Source organism: Phascolarctos cinereus, unplaced genomic scaffold (genome assembly GCF_003287225.1).
Source record: "Phascolarctos cinereus isolate Bilbo 61053 unplaced genomic scaffold, phaCin_HiC Scaffold_7;HRSCAF=346, whole genome shotgun sequence".
Classification (NCBI taxonomy): Eukaryota; Metazoa; Chordata; class Mammalia; order Diprotodontia; family Phascolarctidae; genus Phascolarctos; species Phascolarctos cinereus.
In genome coordinates, this window is record NW_027556180.1 from 152,169,323 (window position 1) to 152,184,415 (window position 15,093).

The window sequence follows — 15,093 nt, forward strand, 5'->3', positions numbered from 1 at the left end:
GTACATGCTTCTCAATCGTGGGCCAGTTCTTGCCCTTAGGAAATAAGCCTTTGTCCTTGGAACCTTTCATTAGAAGTTAGGGTGACCCAGCTTATGAAGGAGAAAACCAACCAGAATGGTCTGGGTAGAGATGGATTCCTTTGTCCAGACTGCTGGAGGCAGCTGAGTCTCATGATCAAGTCACGTTCTCAGCAGAAGGAACTGAAGGCCTTTTAGCCCACCTTCTCTTTAACATGTCCACTTAGTTATTAATTGTTCACCAATCAGGGTTGATTTTCACCTATCAGGGGCACCTCCTTTTCCAAAGTTATTTAAGCATTCAGGGATGTCCATAGGAGGCAAAGGTAAGGAGGGAGAGCATTCTAGGCATGAGGGACAGTTAGTACAAAGGCATAAAATAGGAAGATGGGAATATTGTATATAAGCAAGGGCAAATAACCCAGGATAGCTGAATTGTATAGTATGTGGAGAGGAAAAGTTTTCAAGAAGACTGGAAAAGTGAGAAAAAGCCAGGTTGTAAAGGACTTAAATGACAAACAAAACATTTAAGTCTGTAAATTGTCAGCCCTTAACACAGTGCATAGCACATAATAGGCACTTAATTCTTATTGATTGATTATTGATTGATATTATTGGAAGGCCTTTCCACACTAAGAGTTCCTCTCTCAAGGTTCTTATCATTTCTACTTCAGCAGGCAGTTTTCCCTTACTGCTCAGAGTCAGGTCCAGAATAGCAGTTCCTTTATGTTGCTTCCTTCTCTTTTTTGAAGGTTAAAATGACCATTCAGGCAAGTCACAAATTTATCAGCTACTCTACTTTTGGCAGAAAATGTGTTCCAGTAAATGCCTGTGTAGTTGAAATACCCTTTCTCTACACTATCATGCTTTTGCATTTGGTTTGAGATCTGTTTCCCCAGCTCCTCATCTAATTCTTTCTTCTGTCTAGGTGATCTGTAGTGTAATTATATAACAGCATTGCTTCTGTTTTTACTCCGGTTTAGTGCTCACTAGCAGGTTTCTCCCCTCAGGGCCATACATTCCCTCAACAAGTACTTATTAAGCACTTTCTACGTGCAAGGCACAGTATCTCATTTCTTGTATGAGTGTATATTCTTAATATATGATAGGATATTCCACCACCCCATTTTTATCTATTTTATTCCTTCTGAGTAATGTATGTACAAATTCCAATAATAAATCTTATCCCACCAAATCCCACCAAGGATACCAACAAGGCCAAATATGAGTCCTTGGATTAGTATCTCTTAATTTGCCCTCTTTATTACCCATACCTGGTACATTTGTATGTTATACACCTTGGAGTCAATAGGTGTTATCATTGGCCCTCTTCTATATCAGAAGCAGACTTCAACTGCAAGGTCAGCCCTCCATCCCTTATACTATGCACTCTGTTGTTGCTGTTGAGTTGTGTCCAACTCTTCACGACCCCATTTGGGATCTTGGCAGAGACACTGGAGTGGTTTGCTTGGTATTTCTTGGCAACGATACTGGAGTGCTTTGCCATTTCCTTCTCCAGCTCATTTTACAGATGAGGAAACTGAGGCAAACAGGATTAAGTGATTTGCCCAGGGTCACACAATTAGTAAGTGTCTGAGGCCAGATTTGAATTCAGATCTTCCTGACTGCAGGATCGACTCTCTGTCCACTGAGCCACTTAGCTTCAATCTCTAGGAGCAGACTTATTCTGGGCTTTTGACATATAATAGCTTGTATGACCATGGGCAAGTCACTTAATCTTTCTCAAACTGAGGCCATTCTGAAACTTTTTCTAAAACTTAGTAGATATAGAACAACATGGGTGGAAGGAGTTCCTAGACTCTTTTTCCTATTGGTTTCAGTTGGGAGGGGTCTCTTTTATACTAAGACTTTTATCCTAATAATACTTCAATGGATTTGTGATCTCACTGATGTGGGTATACCTTCAGTGGTTCAGAAAGGAACCTGTCCCAACCTTCTCATTTTGTACAACTCTTATCCATGTCCTCCAGTAATTCTTTATGGCAGTCCAGAGGGGTCCTCACATGCAAGAGACTTTCCTCTAGATCTCTTGACATTTATGTGGGTACTAGTGGAGGACATGAGCTCTTCCTCCATCTGTTATCCCTCACTCTCACTACATGGCCAGCCTCCTCCTTTCCACACATCTCTTTCAAGATATATGTTTAGAACATTATATGCCCAGTTCATCATTGCTAATAGACTACAGCCCATTTAAACACAGCCTCTGGCTTTCCATGCCTCTTGGGTTATCAGCAAATCTGATCCCTCAGAATTGGCCCATTTCTTATACCAGTATTCATGATAACTGATTTCTCGGGTGTCTATCTATCTTCACTTTGGTTTCAGCTCCCTTACCAGATCCACATACGTAATATTTCACACAACACAAGAATGTCAATAAATTCTGCTGTTTTATTGTAAAATTATCAAACAGAAGAATATCTGTTCTACTAGCCAGAATTTATTGGCCTATTCTCCAAGCCCTGTTACAGTATATCTTTTGATAGTGATTTTCCAATATATTCTTGGCCTTGAATTTCTAACATGTTAATCAATTTGCTGGCTGGCAGTTGGTAGCTGTGAAAGCATAATTTTAGCAAAAACACTGGACTTATGGATTTCTCTGTTAGATCTTTTTTTTTTTAAAAGATAGTGTACTGATCCTTTTTTTTTTTTTACATTACTGTCATTATCCAGTGATCTCACTATTCCACCCTTCTGTCAAGGGGAAGGAAGCATGCCAAGGAGATCTTTCAAAATAATAGCACATTATATTCTTCTTTTTTTGTTTCTATTGTCCATTTAAACCACTTGGGCAACCTTGCATTGCTGAGCAACTTCAATGAAGAAAGTGCTGAAAGCAGTTATACCTTATTGGTCTTGAATACTCTTTAAATCTCTGTGGTTCCAACCCCATGGAAGTGGGCCATTTTTTCAAATTCAGTAAACCTGTAAAAGTGCCTAGGCACTGTGACACATTCCAAGGAATACAGTGACAAAGAAGACACAGTTCTTGATTGACTTAAAGGAGCTAGAAAACTATTTGGGAAGATAAGACAGGTATAGAAGGAAACAAATTTTTTGTAATACCCAATATAATTGCATAGGAGAGGTAAAACTATTAAAAATTCCAGAGGACACATCTGTTCTTGCACATGAGGATCAGGGAAAGCTATATGGAGGAAATAGGGATAAGGACTACACCTATGGCTTCATTGGTATGGAGAACTCCCATGTGAGGAAACTCTCTCCACCAATTCAAATTGGCACCTTCCCTGCAATTTAGAATCTTAGAGGCATTAAGATTATACTAAGATAACATTAAGAGGCTAAGTGGCTTGTCCATGGTCACACAATCAATGTGTAGCAGAGGCAAAATTTGAACCTGGATCTTCCTAGCTTTGAGGACAGCTCTCTATCCTCTATATTGCCTCTCTTTTCTTTAATTTTATGGATTTTCTTCATAACCCAGTATAATAAAAAAGATGATTACAGAAGAAATTGTAAATCTTTTATGTATAGCTTATTATTCCTTTTAAATATATAAAAGTTATCATGTAACTTTTTTCTTTTTTTCTTCCTTCCCACCCCCCAACCCTGCCCTAGAAATGGCTACCATTATGCACAGATAGGGGTGTGTGTGTATATATGTGTAAAATTATTCTATACATACTTCTGTTTATCAGTTCTTTCTCTGAATATAGATAGCATCTTTCTTCATGTGTCCTTTATATTTAATTTGGGTATTTATAATAGTCAAAGCAACTTATTTGCTCAAAGTCATTCTTAAAACAATATTGCTGTTACTGTATACAATGTTCTCTTGGTTCTGCTCATTTCACTCTTCATTATTTCATGTGCATCTTTCCATGTTTTTCTAAGATCATTGAGCTCATCATTTCTTGTAGCACAGTAGTATTCCATCACAATCATATGCCATAATTATATTGCCTCTTAGGGAAAACAGCACCCTTAAACTTAGCTGACATTTCTATAGCTCTCTAATGTGAGCAAAAGGCTTGACATGCATTTTCTGTTTTGAACCTCACTGGCGTCCTTTAAGGAGCTAAGTTTTACTGTAGATAGAGGAAGCTGAGGTTCAGATAGGTTAAGGGACTGGCTCATGGTCATGCAGACCAGTCTAATTCAGATTTCTGTGAGATGCAAGTCATTAGCTTTCTCCTATGCCATGGTGTGTGCATGCGTAGCCAGTCATCTTGACTTCTGTCCTGCCACCAGATTTTGATGACTCTGCAGGAGAGAATGAGGTCGATGACTCTTTGCAACTTTGCCTCACTTAAATCCAGTTCATGCACAAGTCAAGACTTCACCCTGTGATGTCACTGATCCTCTTCTAAAACAAAGGATGAAGAACAACAACAGTGTGTGTAAGTCAGTAAGGGAAAGAGACTAGCAGGAGATGAGAGGGAAAAAGAAGTATGGAGTCAGATCATAAATCATTTGGTTCCAATCTGAAGAGGTTCGACCTTATTTGATAGGCAATAGGGAGCCTTTGAAGGTTTTCGAGCAGGCTAGTAAAATCACTGTGCATTAGGAAGATTATACAGAGTGTATAAGGTGGGTTAGAAGGGGTGGGAGGAAGAACTAGATTTAAAGGGACCAGTGGGGAGGCTGTTGCAGTAGCTATCAATGAGGGTCTGAATTCAGGTGTTAGCTTGGAGAAACTTCCTCTTGTTTCACTCTCCGTATTTCATTACCCTTCAAAAACAGAATTACTCGATCCTCTCTGTAGTTTTACTGCTACTTATTCCTTGTAATCATAGAAAACTGCATGTTGAACTCTAAATAGATAGAGTTGGGCAAGTGTTCACAGAGGTGATGGAAGAACTGGGAAGTACCAGAGGAAAGCATTTACTTCCCAGAGACTTTCCTTTAGCCATCTATCTCCTCAAAAGGGCAGGGCCCACTAACCATCATCATTATCCCAATATTAACTGCGAGTTAGTTTAAGGACAAATTCTTTTTTTCTTCTTAGTCATGGAGTGGGAGTAAAACTTTAATAAAGGCCCCATTTTGCTGAATAAAATGAACTGGTATAAATTGGAATTTTTGCTTTTGCTGTCAAGTTTTGCCAGTACATTAAAGAAAAAAAAAGTAATTCCATTTTAATGGAAAAGTTTATTAAACCTCATAAAAATGGCATAAATGACTTTATTAAATAGTTCACATTTGTCTGTTCTATTACTTATTAACTACATGAAAGGAATATGTGATTAAATAATTCCAAATTTGTCCTCAACTTTAGAATTATTATCTTGCACCATTTTTACATAATGGGCTACAATAGTCACCCAATCCCATGCCAGAATGGTGAACCCAATTTCACCCCAGCTCTTGGAAGAGAATAGGCCCAAGTGCATGTGGGCCCCAGCAGCACAGCCAGCAGGGGGAAACCCAATTACCTCCTAACACTCAGACTCAATTTTAACACTCCCCCCGAACTCCAGCCCTCCCCCTACACATGGGCTCTCTGCCCTGCAACACCCTCTATACACTGTGTGGCAGGAAGGGCTATTCTAGTACTTGCTAGAAGCAACTCCTACGTACAGAAAGGTATGAAGACCTTCCTCTTAGGAATTATAGATGATTCTCTGGGGAAGGTGAGGTCAAGGGCCAATGACTTATTGCTCCATGTGAGGGCATAGAGGAACCAAAGAATTTGCAAAAAAAAAAAAGGGCGGGGGGAGTCTTCTTGCTAGCACTCTGATGCCACTCAGAAAACACTGAAAAAGAAGAGAATCAGTGCATTCTGTGTTCTCTTCTGGGCAGAAGGGATTTGCTAAAGTATTGTAAGAATCACCAGAAGAACCCAGAAGGGTTGCTCTTGCTACTGATAATAATGAGGACTGAACAAATCTAGGAGAACTCAGAGTAGGATTATCTCATCCCTTGCTTAGAAAGATGAAAATGCCAGCCTGAGCAATTTCATTGCATTCTAGGATTATGCTAGAGGAGACAGTGTCGTATAGTAGAAAGCAAAGTAAGCATTTATTAAACCCCTACTATGTGCCAGGGACTGTGCTAAGCACTTTGCAAATATTATCTCATTTGAATGAAAACTGATCAGAAAGTTAAGAGAACTAGTTACCAGTCCTAACTCTGCTATTAACTAGTTCTATGAATTTGGGTGAATCACTCAGCCTCTCAGTCAGTCACCATCCATCAAATAATGGGATGATCTAGATGGCCCAAAACAAGGATTTTTAATCGTTTTTGTGTCATGGACCCCTTTGGCCTGTGGATGACTTCCCAAAATATGCTTTTAAGTGTACAAAATATGATATATAGGATTATAAAGGAAACCAATTATATTGAAATACAATTAATGAGAAAAGAAATTCATGGACCCTAGGTTAACAACCTTTGGCCTAGAAGATCTTTTCCAGCTTTAACATTCTATGTTTCTATTATAGTATACATACATACATATTGGAAGTCTAGATGCATCATAAATGGTTGGTAACTCTACAATTACAGGTAGTTTTAGCACTGAAAGTTTTAAAAGTATTTTCGCACATTGGAAAAATCAACTTCATTGAACATGACATTTAATAGAACAACAGAACGAGAAGCAAACTTAGAAGTGTTTTAGTCAAGCCCTCCACAAAGTATGAATCCCTCCACAACATACCCAATAAAGTAGACATCCATGTCTGTGTATGGTGATTGGGCAACTCATGAGGCAGACTGGTTCCAGGCTCCAGCAACTCTTATTATTAGAAGGTTCTTCCTCTTTGGAAGATAAACTGGGTACAAACTGAGGCTAACGTAATGTGATTTTGAGTCTTGTGAGTGGAGAGAGGGCTGCAGGGTCATTCACTAGCTGTATGACCCTGGGCAAGTCACTTAACTGCTCTGTGCTTGTTGCCCTATCTATAAAAATGAGGATTATAACAGTACCTACCTTCCATGGTTGCTATGAGGATAAAATGAGATGATATATGTAAAGCACTTTGTGAATGTTAAACCACAATATAAATGTTAGCTAATGTTCCTTCTAAAATGAATTCTCACAAATGGATGCAGTTCACCTGATATGATCTGGCCATGGCAAGAAAAAGAGATGCTATTCCTTTTCTCATTCTGGATATGATACTTATCTTTTTCCCTTGGATATTTTCTTTTTTTAATAGTATTTTATTTTTTCCACTTACATGTAAAGATAGTTTTTAACATTCATTTTTTTATAAGATTTTGAGTTCCAAATTTTTCTCCCTCCTTCCTTCCCCTTCCCCCTGCCCAACATGGCAAGCAATCTGATATAGGGTATACATGTGCAATCATGGTAAACATATTTCCACATTAGTTATATTGTGAAAGAAACAGAACAAAAGGGGAAAACCACAAAAAATAAAAGAAGGTGAAAAGTATGCTTCATACTCTATTGTCTTTATTTTTCTTGAGTTTTTTTTTGTCTCTGTTTTCTTTTATAACATGACTGATATGGAAATATTTTGCATGACTACACATGTGTAACCTATATCGAATGCTTACCTTGTCAATTTGGGAGAGGTGAGGGAAGAAGGGAGAGAATTTGGAACTCAAAATTTTAAAATCGAATGTTAAAAATTGTTTTTACATGTAACTGGGAAAAATAAAATACTAAACAAATTTTTTTTTAAAAGAAAGAAAATAATATGCTTCAATCTGCATTTGGACTCCATAGTTCTTTCTCTGCATGTGGACAGCATCTTCCATCATGAGTCTTTTGGAATTGTCTCCGATCATTGTATTGCAGAGAAGAGCTAAGTCAATCATAGTTGATCATTGCGCAGTGCTGCTGTTACTGTGTGCAGTGTTCTCCTGGTTCTGCTCACTTCACTCAGCATCAGTTTATGTAAGTCCAGGTTTTTCTGAAATCTGCCTGCTCATCATTTCTAGTATTCCATTATTTTCATATACCACAACTTATTCAGCCATTCCCCAATTAATGGTCATTTCTTCAATTTTCAATTCTTTTCAAAAAGAGCTGCTTTAAATATTTTTGTACATGTGGGTCCTTTTCCCTTTTTTATGATCTCTTTGGGATACAGACCTAGTAGTGGTATTGCTGGATCAAAGGTAGGCACAGTTTGAATGCTCTTTGGGCATAGTTCTAAATTGCTCTCAAGAATGTTTGGATCAGTTGGATATGATGCTTCTCAGTAGAACCTACAATTCAATTGACTTTTTTGTTGACCATCTCATAACAAGTCTGCAATCAGCTAAAACTCTCCAGTCTTTTGAATGAATTAATTAATGAAGTAATGAAAAAGCATTTATTAAGTGCCTACTATATGGGCTATAAATACAAACAAGTCAATCTTTGCCCTTTAGGTCCTGACAACCCATAATTGGAAGGAGAAGCAGTTCAGGCACTAAGACATGGAATGAGGATAGAAGTGGATTTGCATGAGGCCTTACAAGGATAAGAGAAGGTGAAATCTCACTGGACATGGAGTCATGTAGAGCTAAGTTCAAATCTTGCTATATAACTCTGGGCAAACCACTTAATCTGTCTGTGCTTCAGTTTCTTAATTTGTACAATGGGAGAGTTGTACTCAATGGCTTCTAAGGTCCCTTCCAGTTCTAAATCTATGATCCTACAATCTTCCCTCTTTTACAGGAAATATGGCCTCAAATAGGATAAATAACAAAAATTAAAATATTAGGGAAAAATACTGATTCAGATTACTTCTTGCTTGTAATTCTAACCACATTTCTTTAGGACCTCCTCCACTTCTTGGGTTAGGTTGTCAAAAGAATAGCCAGAGCTAGTCCTCTATGCTCCAAGTCTCTCTAGGAATCAGCTTCATGATTGCAAACCACTTTGACTACTCTAGAGGTGTAAGTGAACCATGCCTGGCTTCCAGTGCACACAGATGTACACGTTAGTCTCTGACTAAGGGAACTGCATCACATGGGCATAGGTGTACAAAGGGCATGGACCAGGTGTGTTAGCACTCGCTGGGGGATCATTCCCTAGGGTAAAAACCATTAGTTTTATAAAATAGCTTGTTCCACCTGGGAAATTTGAATAAGCTATGTAACAAAGTTCCATGCTGGGCAAATTTGAAGCAATGTAAATATAGTTCCAAGGTCACAGAATCAGGTAATCTTAGAATTGGCAAGGACCTCAGAAGCTATGTAGTTCAATCTGTGCCTAACCAAAAATCCCTTTTACATGTACCCAACTCCATTATGCCTGAAGACCTTCATTAAGGGGGGAACGACCACTTCCTACAGCAACCTGCCCCACATTGGGATGGCTCTAATAGGAGCTAACTGACTAAATTGACTTCTACATTTTCTGCTAATTGTTACTAGTTCCCTCCTTTGGGGCCAAGCAGGACAAATCTAAGCCTTGTTTCACAAGAAAGCCCTTCAGGCTTTTTAATTCTTTTATTTATATTGTTTTCATGTTTCTCTTAAGTCTTCTTTTCTCCAGGCTAAAGTTCAGCTTGACCCTTAGGTGCCATGTTTTATGGTCTTTTCATTTCCCTGATTACCATCTTTTAGAACACTCCAATTTGTTTAAATCTTGTCTAACCTGTGAAATATTCTTTCTTCGATATAGAAAGCAGTATTATTTTGTGGTCATTTGGTGACTTAGCCTGAATCTGTCAATCTTCTTGAATTTTTGTGTATCTCTTAAAGCACTACCTTAAAATAATAGCTTTATAGAAAGACAGAAAGACAGACAAAAAGATAGATATTGCCTAAAATGTGCTGTCCAGAATGGAACACAGTACATACTAGATGTTAAGAGACAATATAGTGTAGTGAAGAGTCTAGGATTTGAAGACATATGACCTGGATTCAAATCCCAGTGCTGCTACTTACTGTTTAATCTTGGGCAAATTACTCAATCTCTCCATACCTCAATTTCCTTGTTTAGAAAAGGAGAGGGTGGGACTAGATGACTTCTATCATCCCTTCTAGCAGCTAGATAACACAGTGGATAGAGCACCAGGCCTAGAGTCAGGAAGACCTGAGTTCAAATCTGGCCCCAGACACTTAATATCCCTTTGCTTCAGTTTCTTCATTTGGAAAATGACCTGGAAAAGGAAGTGGTAAATCCACTCCAGTATCTTTACCAGGAAAATTCCAAACAGGGTCAAAAAGATTTAGACATGACTGAAAAGGCCAAAAACCAATAATACCATCCTTTCTGGCTCTAAATCTATGATCTTATGTGATAAGAAAAGCATAGCAGGATTTTCTACCTCTGTTTTGGAGCACTAGGCCTCCTTTAATGAAGCCTTGGATAATAATGGTTTTTTTGGACTGCTCTATCATCCTGCTATCTCATATTAAATGTGAAGGCCACTAAAACCCCAGGCATTCTGCACAAGAATGTTGTTTAGCCATTTGTCTCTTACTCATCTCATATTTGTGTAGTTGACTTTTTGAGCCCAAGGACAGAACTTTGCCATCTTTTTAATGATGTATTCTACCATTCTGCTATAGTTTCCAGGTTCTACACTTTTCCCTTTTAAAAAAAATCAGGACATTTGTTCTTTTTTTCTAATTTCAAATTTTTATTATTTTATTCGGGACTAATAAATTCTAAATGAAATGAGCATTTCCATATATATAATGGATGAGAAGAGGATTATTAAGGAGACTACAAATCTCCACTATGTAGAACTTGCTTTTTTAAGTATATAATAAATTCAGCATGTAATTTTGAAGTTATCCTGCTTGTTTGTGATTCCTTCTGGGTTTTGTTTTTCTTGCCTTCTCAATGGGGAGAGGATTTGAAACGGAAAATAAAATTAAATTAAATTTTCAAAAATACTTAAATGATCCCCTTTTCTTTTTCTTTCTTTTCTTATTCTTTTCTAGCAACCCTATCCCTCACCATCTCCCTCCACTGAGAAAAAAAAAGAAAGAAAAACAAATCCCTTGTAACAAATATGACAATCAAGCAAAACAGATTCCTACATTGACCATACAAAAATGTATAGAACAGTAGTCCTTTTGAAGCTTTTTTGTTCTCCAAGATCTTTCAAAGATTACCACCAGCAGCTCAGCAACCATATCTTACAGTTTTGGGTTTTGACTTTTTCCCCCCAGTACTCCAGGATTTAGTTTGTATAGACTTGATTACTTGAACTCATTGAAGGCAGCTAGATGCAATCAGACCTTCTTCTCACTTATCATGGTTCGTGTGCACCACTAGCCATTTTTATTCCAGGTCCAAATATCATTTTCCTTAGAAGAAAAGATAGAAGCAAAATAATAATTAAGTAGTTCAATCTCATCATCAGCTATTATGATTATCCCCTCTATTCCATTATCTGCTTTGTCCCTATGTTGATCTTCCTCTTGCTCCAAAAACATTTCTATGTAAATAGTATTTTTTCCAATTACATGTAAAGATAGTTTTCAATATTCATTTTTATAAGATCCTAAGTTCCAAATTTTTCTCCCTCCCTCTTTCCCCTCCCCTCTGCCCAAGACGGCAAGAAATCTAATATAGGTCATATATGTGAAGTCATGTTAAACGTATTTCCACATTAGTCATGTTGTGAAAGAAGAAATAGATCAAAAGGGGGAAAACATGAAAAAAACAAAGAAAGTCAAAATAGTATGCTTTGATCTGTATTCGGACTCCATCAGTTCTTTCTCTGGATTTGGATAACATTTCCCATCAGGAGTCTTTTGGAATTGTCTTGGATCATTGTATTACTGAGAAGAGATAAGTCAATCACAGTTGATCATCGCACAATGTTGTTGCTGTGTATGGTGTTCTCCTGTTCTGCTCACTTTGCTCAGCATCAGTTCATGTAAGTCTTTCCAGGTCAAAAATATTTTTTAAAACCATTTTTACTGCCAAGTTCATTTGTTGTCTACCCATTAGAATAAGAGTGATATGCTGCATAAAAATGAATCTTAAAGGCCATGAATAGTACACCCTCAAAATGTGAGATGAACTTGAACTTGGGATTCTGATTGAAGGTAGAATATGAAACTGGATGATTTCCTACAGGAACAGGTCTTGGCCAAGAGGGGGAGGCCAAGTACAGAAGTGAATGTAAGTCATCCTGGTGAAAGTATCTACCAAATCTAACCTGACCCAAGGACAGTGGGGAATCAATGATGGTGGAAAAAAATCTAATTATTACCCCTACTGACTGTAGCTCATGAATATACTTGACACAGCTAGACATACTGTCAGAACTTAGGTCACAGTTAGAGCTTCCAGAAATCTCAGGTGATTAGATGAAAAGTCTTTAAGCAGACTCATGTGACCCACCACCAGGCCATCATAGCCAAAGCAGAGCACTGCCTATAAATCTTTGCCACAAAGAATACAGACATGAGGGAGGAACAAAAGGGAAAATCCCATTTGAAGCCAGTGCTAAGTTAACAGGCACACTCATGCATTATTAGTGGAGTGGTGAATTGGTCCATCCGTTCTGAAAAGCAGTTTGAAAATAAAATTAAAACTAAAACATCCAGTACATAGCCTCAGATCCAACAATGCCACTACTAGGCCTAAATACCAAAGACATCAAAGAAAGAGGAAAAGGACTCATACGTTCAAAATAAAATTGATAAAGGCCTAGAAAATAAGTGAGGGTCCACCCATCAACTGGAGAATGGCTGCACAAATTAAAGCTTATGGATGTAATGGAATACAACTGTGCTGTAATAAATGAGAAAAGCAATGGTTTCAGACAAATGTGGGAAAACTCGTATAAACTGATTCAGAGTGAAGTGAGAAGTACAAGAAGAATAACTTTTATAGTAGCAACATTGTAAAGACAAGCAATTTTGAAAGACTTGAGAAATCTGATCAGGACAGTGACTAATCACGATTCCAGAGGACTGATGAGGAAGGATTCTATCCATGACAGAGAAGTAATGGACTCAAGGGGAAGGATGAGACATATGTGTTTGAACATGGCCAGTGAAGGAATTTGTTTTGCTACAGTAGTTTTGTTTTTCTTTTTTTTTTTATCCCAATGGGGTAGGAGGAGATATGAAGGAAAATGAATGCTTGTTCATTTTTAAAAATTAAACATTTTAAATTTAAGTTAATTCCCCTCCTGTTAGTTTTATATTCTCCCCCTCTCTCCATAATGTCCTCCACTCATTAGGAAAGCAAGAAATATGATACCTTTTATACAAATATAGTCATACAAAACTTATTTCCATATTAGTCATATTCATGGAGGGGAGAGGGAAGGCAATAAAAATAAAGAAAGGAAAAAATATCCTTCATTCTGCACTCTGAGTCCATTACTTCACTTTCTGGAGATGGATAGCATTTTATATCATGAGTCCTTTGGAGTTGCAGTAAATCACTGTGTTGATCAGAGTAGTTAAGTCTTTCATAGCTGATTACATTACAATATTGCTGTTACTGTGTACAATGTTCTCCTCACTTCAATTTTTATCAGCTCATACAGGTCTTCCCAGGTTTTCCTGAAACCATACCCTTCATCATTTGTTACAACTCAATAGTATTCCATAACATTTATATACCATAATTCATTCAGCCATTCCTTAATTGATGGGCATCCCTTACATTTCTAATTCTTTACCACCACAAAAGAGCTGCCTATTATGAATATTTTTGTACATATGGGCCCTTTTCCTTTTTGTTTGATCTCCCTGCCTCCTCTTCTTTTGGATGAAGGCACTATGATTGCTTTCAGAGTAGACAGATAGGCCTGGGTATAGGTGTCCCAAACATGCTGCTATAGATTAACTCATGTCGATTTAGCCAAGATTTCCTGGCTGTAATTTATAGTCTGTACAAGAATCTGTCAGCATGATTGATCCAGTGAATTCTTAGCTTCAGGTTTTCATGACAGCACAATGGCCTACCTATTGTAGTGTGTAGATGATTATGAAATTGAAAGTTCTGAAAAATAATGCCCAGTCAGAATCTCTTATCAGTTGAACTTCTTGGCAGAGAGAATGTGCTCTAGATTGTTATGGTCAGTATGAATAATGACAGGGTGCTGTGCTCCCTTAAGGTAATATCTCTATGACTCCAAGGCAGTTGTAGCTGCAAGCAGCTCCTTCTTCCAGATGATATAGTTGTTGGGTTGTTTTTCTTTTTCTGCATTGCTCAACTTTGAAAAGTACCTAGAGTTGAGGCATTGATAGAGGTACTATGGCCCTGGAAACCTGAGTATGTCCATTTCTGTGATGTGCCATTACTCTACATATCAAGATAATAGCTGAAGTAAACTAGTCTTTAGATTAATAACCTTGCTTTCTTTCTCTGCTGTATACTAGAAAGCCTTAGGGTATTTTAGGAAATTAATGTGAAGTGCCTCAGGGTGAAGTTGGGTTATAAAGCAATGGGTGAACCCTTGATGCAAAGAAAGGACTTCAGGTCTTTCATGAAGACTGAGATCTCCCTTGATAGTAAGGTATCCATCTTGTATGAATCCATACACACTCCTTGATGGCTTATTATGTGACCTAGAAACCGATTCCTCTCCTTAAACTGGAATTTCTCCTGTTGGACAATTAATTGGTGCTTGGCATGGGCAATTCAGGATAATGCATCATGATGAGCAGAATCTAAGGATGAGAGGTTATCATCAAGATAAACCACCAACTCATACAATAGCCTTCAAGACCCTGAGTTCAGGACCCTTTTGAAAGACAATGGTGACCGCTTCACTCCTTTGCAGAGGCAGGAGGTCCACAGGTGTGGAGTATTACATATATGTTAAGACTTTTTTGATGTATTGATTTGTCTCACTGGGGGTTTTTTCTCTTCCTCTTTTTCTTTAAAGAAATTCTTTGTTACATGGGATAGCTCTCTGGGAGACTGAGGGGAGGAAGGACACCGTAAGAAATTTTGTGATATAAAAAAAAGATTAACAAAAAAATATATTTATATTTTTTTAAAAGACAATAAGGGCATTTTATATTTGGAGTTTTATTTTTATATTTATATTTATATTTGGAGTTGTGGTAAATCCACAACTGTGATAATAACTCAAATTTGATTTGAACAGATTTGAACACAGGTCCTCCTAACTCCAGGACCAGTGCTCTATCCGCTATACCATTTAGCTACCCCTAACTCAGTTTTCA

The 15,093-nt window shown here is 37.7% G+C and overlaps 1 protein-coding gene across 1 annotated transcript in view; it reads left to right on the top strand.

Moving 5' to 3' along the window:
* CLYBL (citramalyl-CoA lyase) overlaps positions 1-15,093 on the top strand; it is a 187,403-nt gene that overhangs the window by 101,947 nt on the left and 70,363 nt on the right.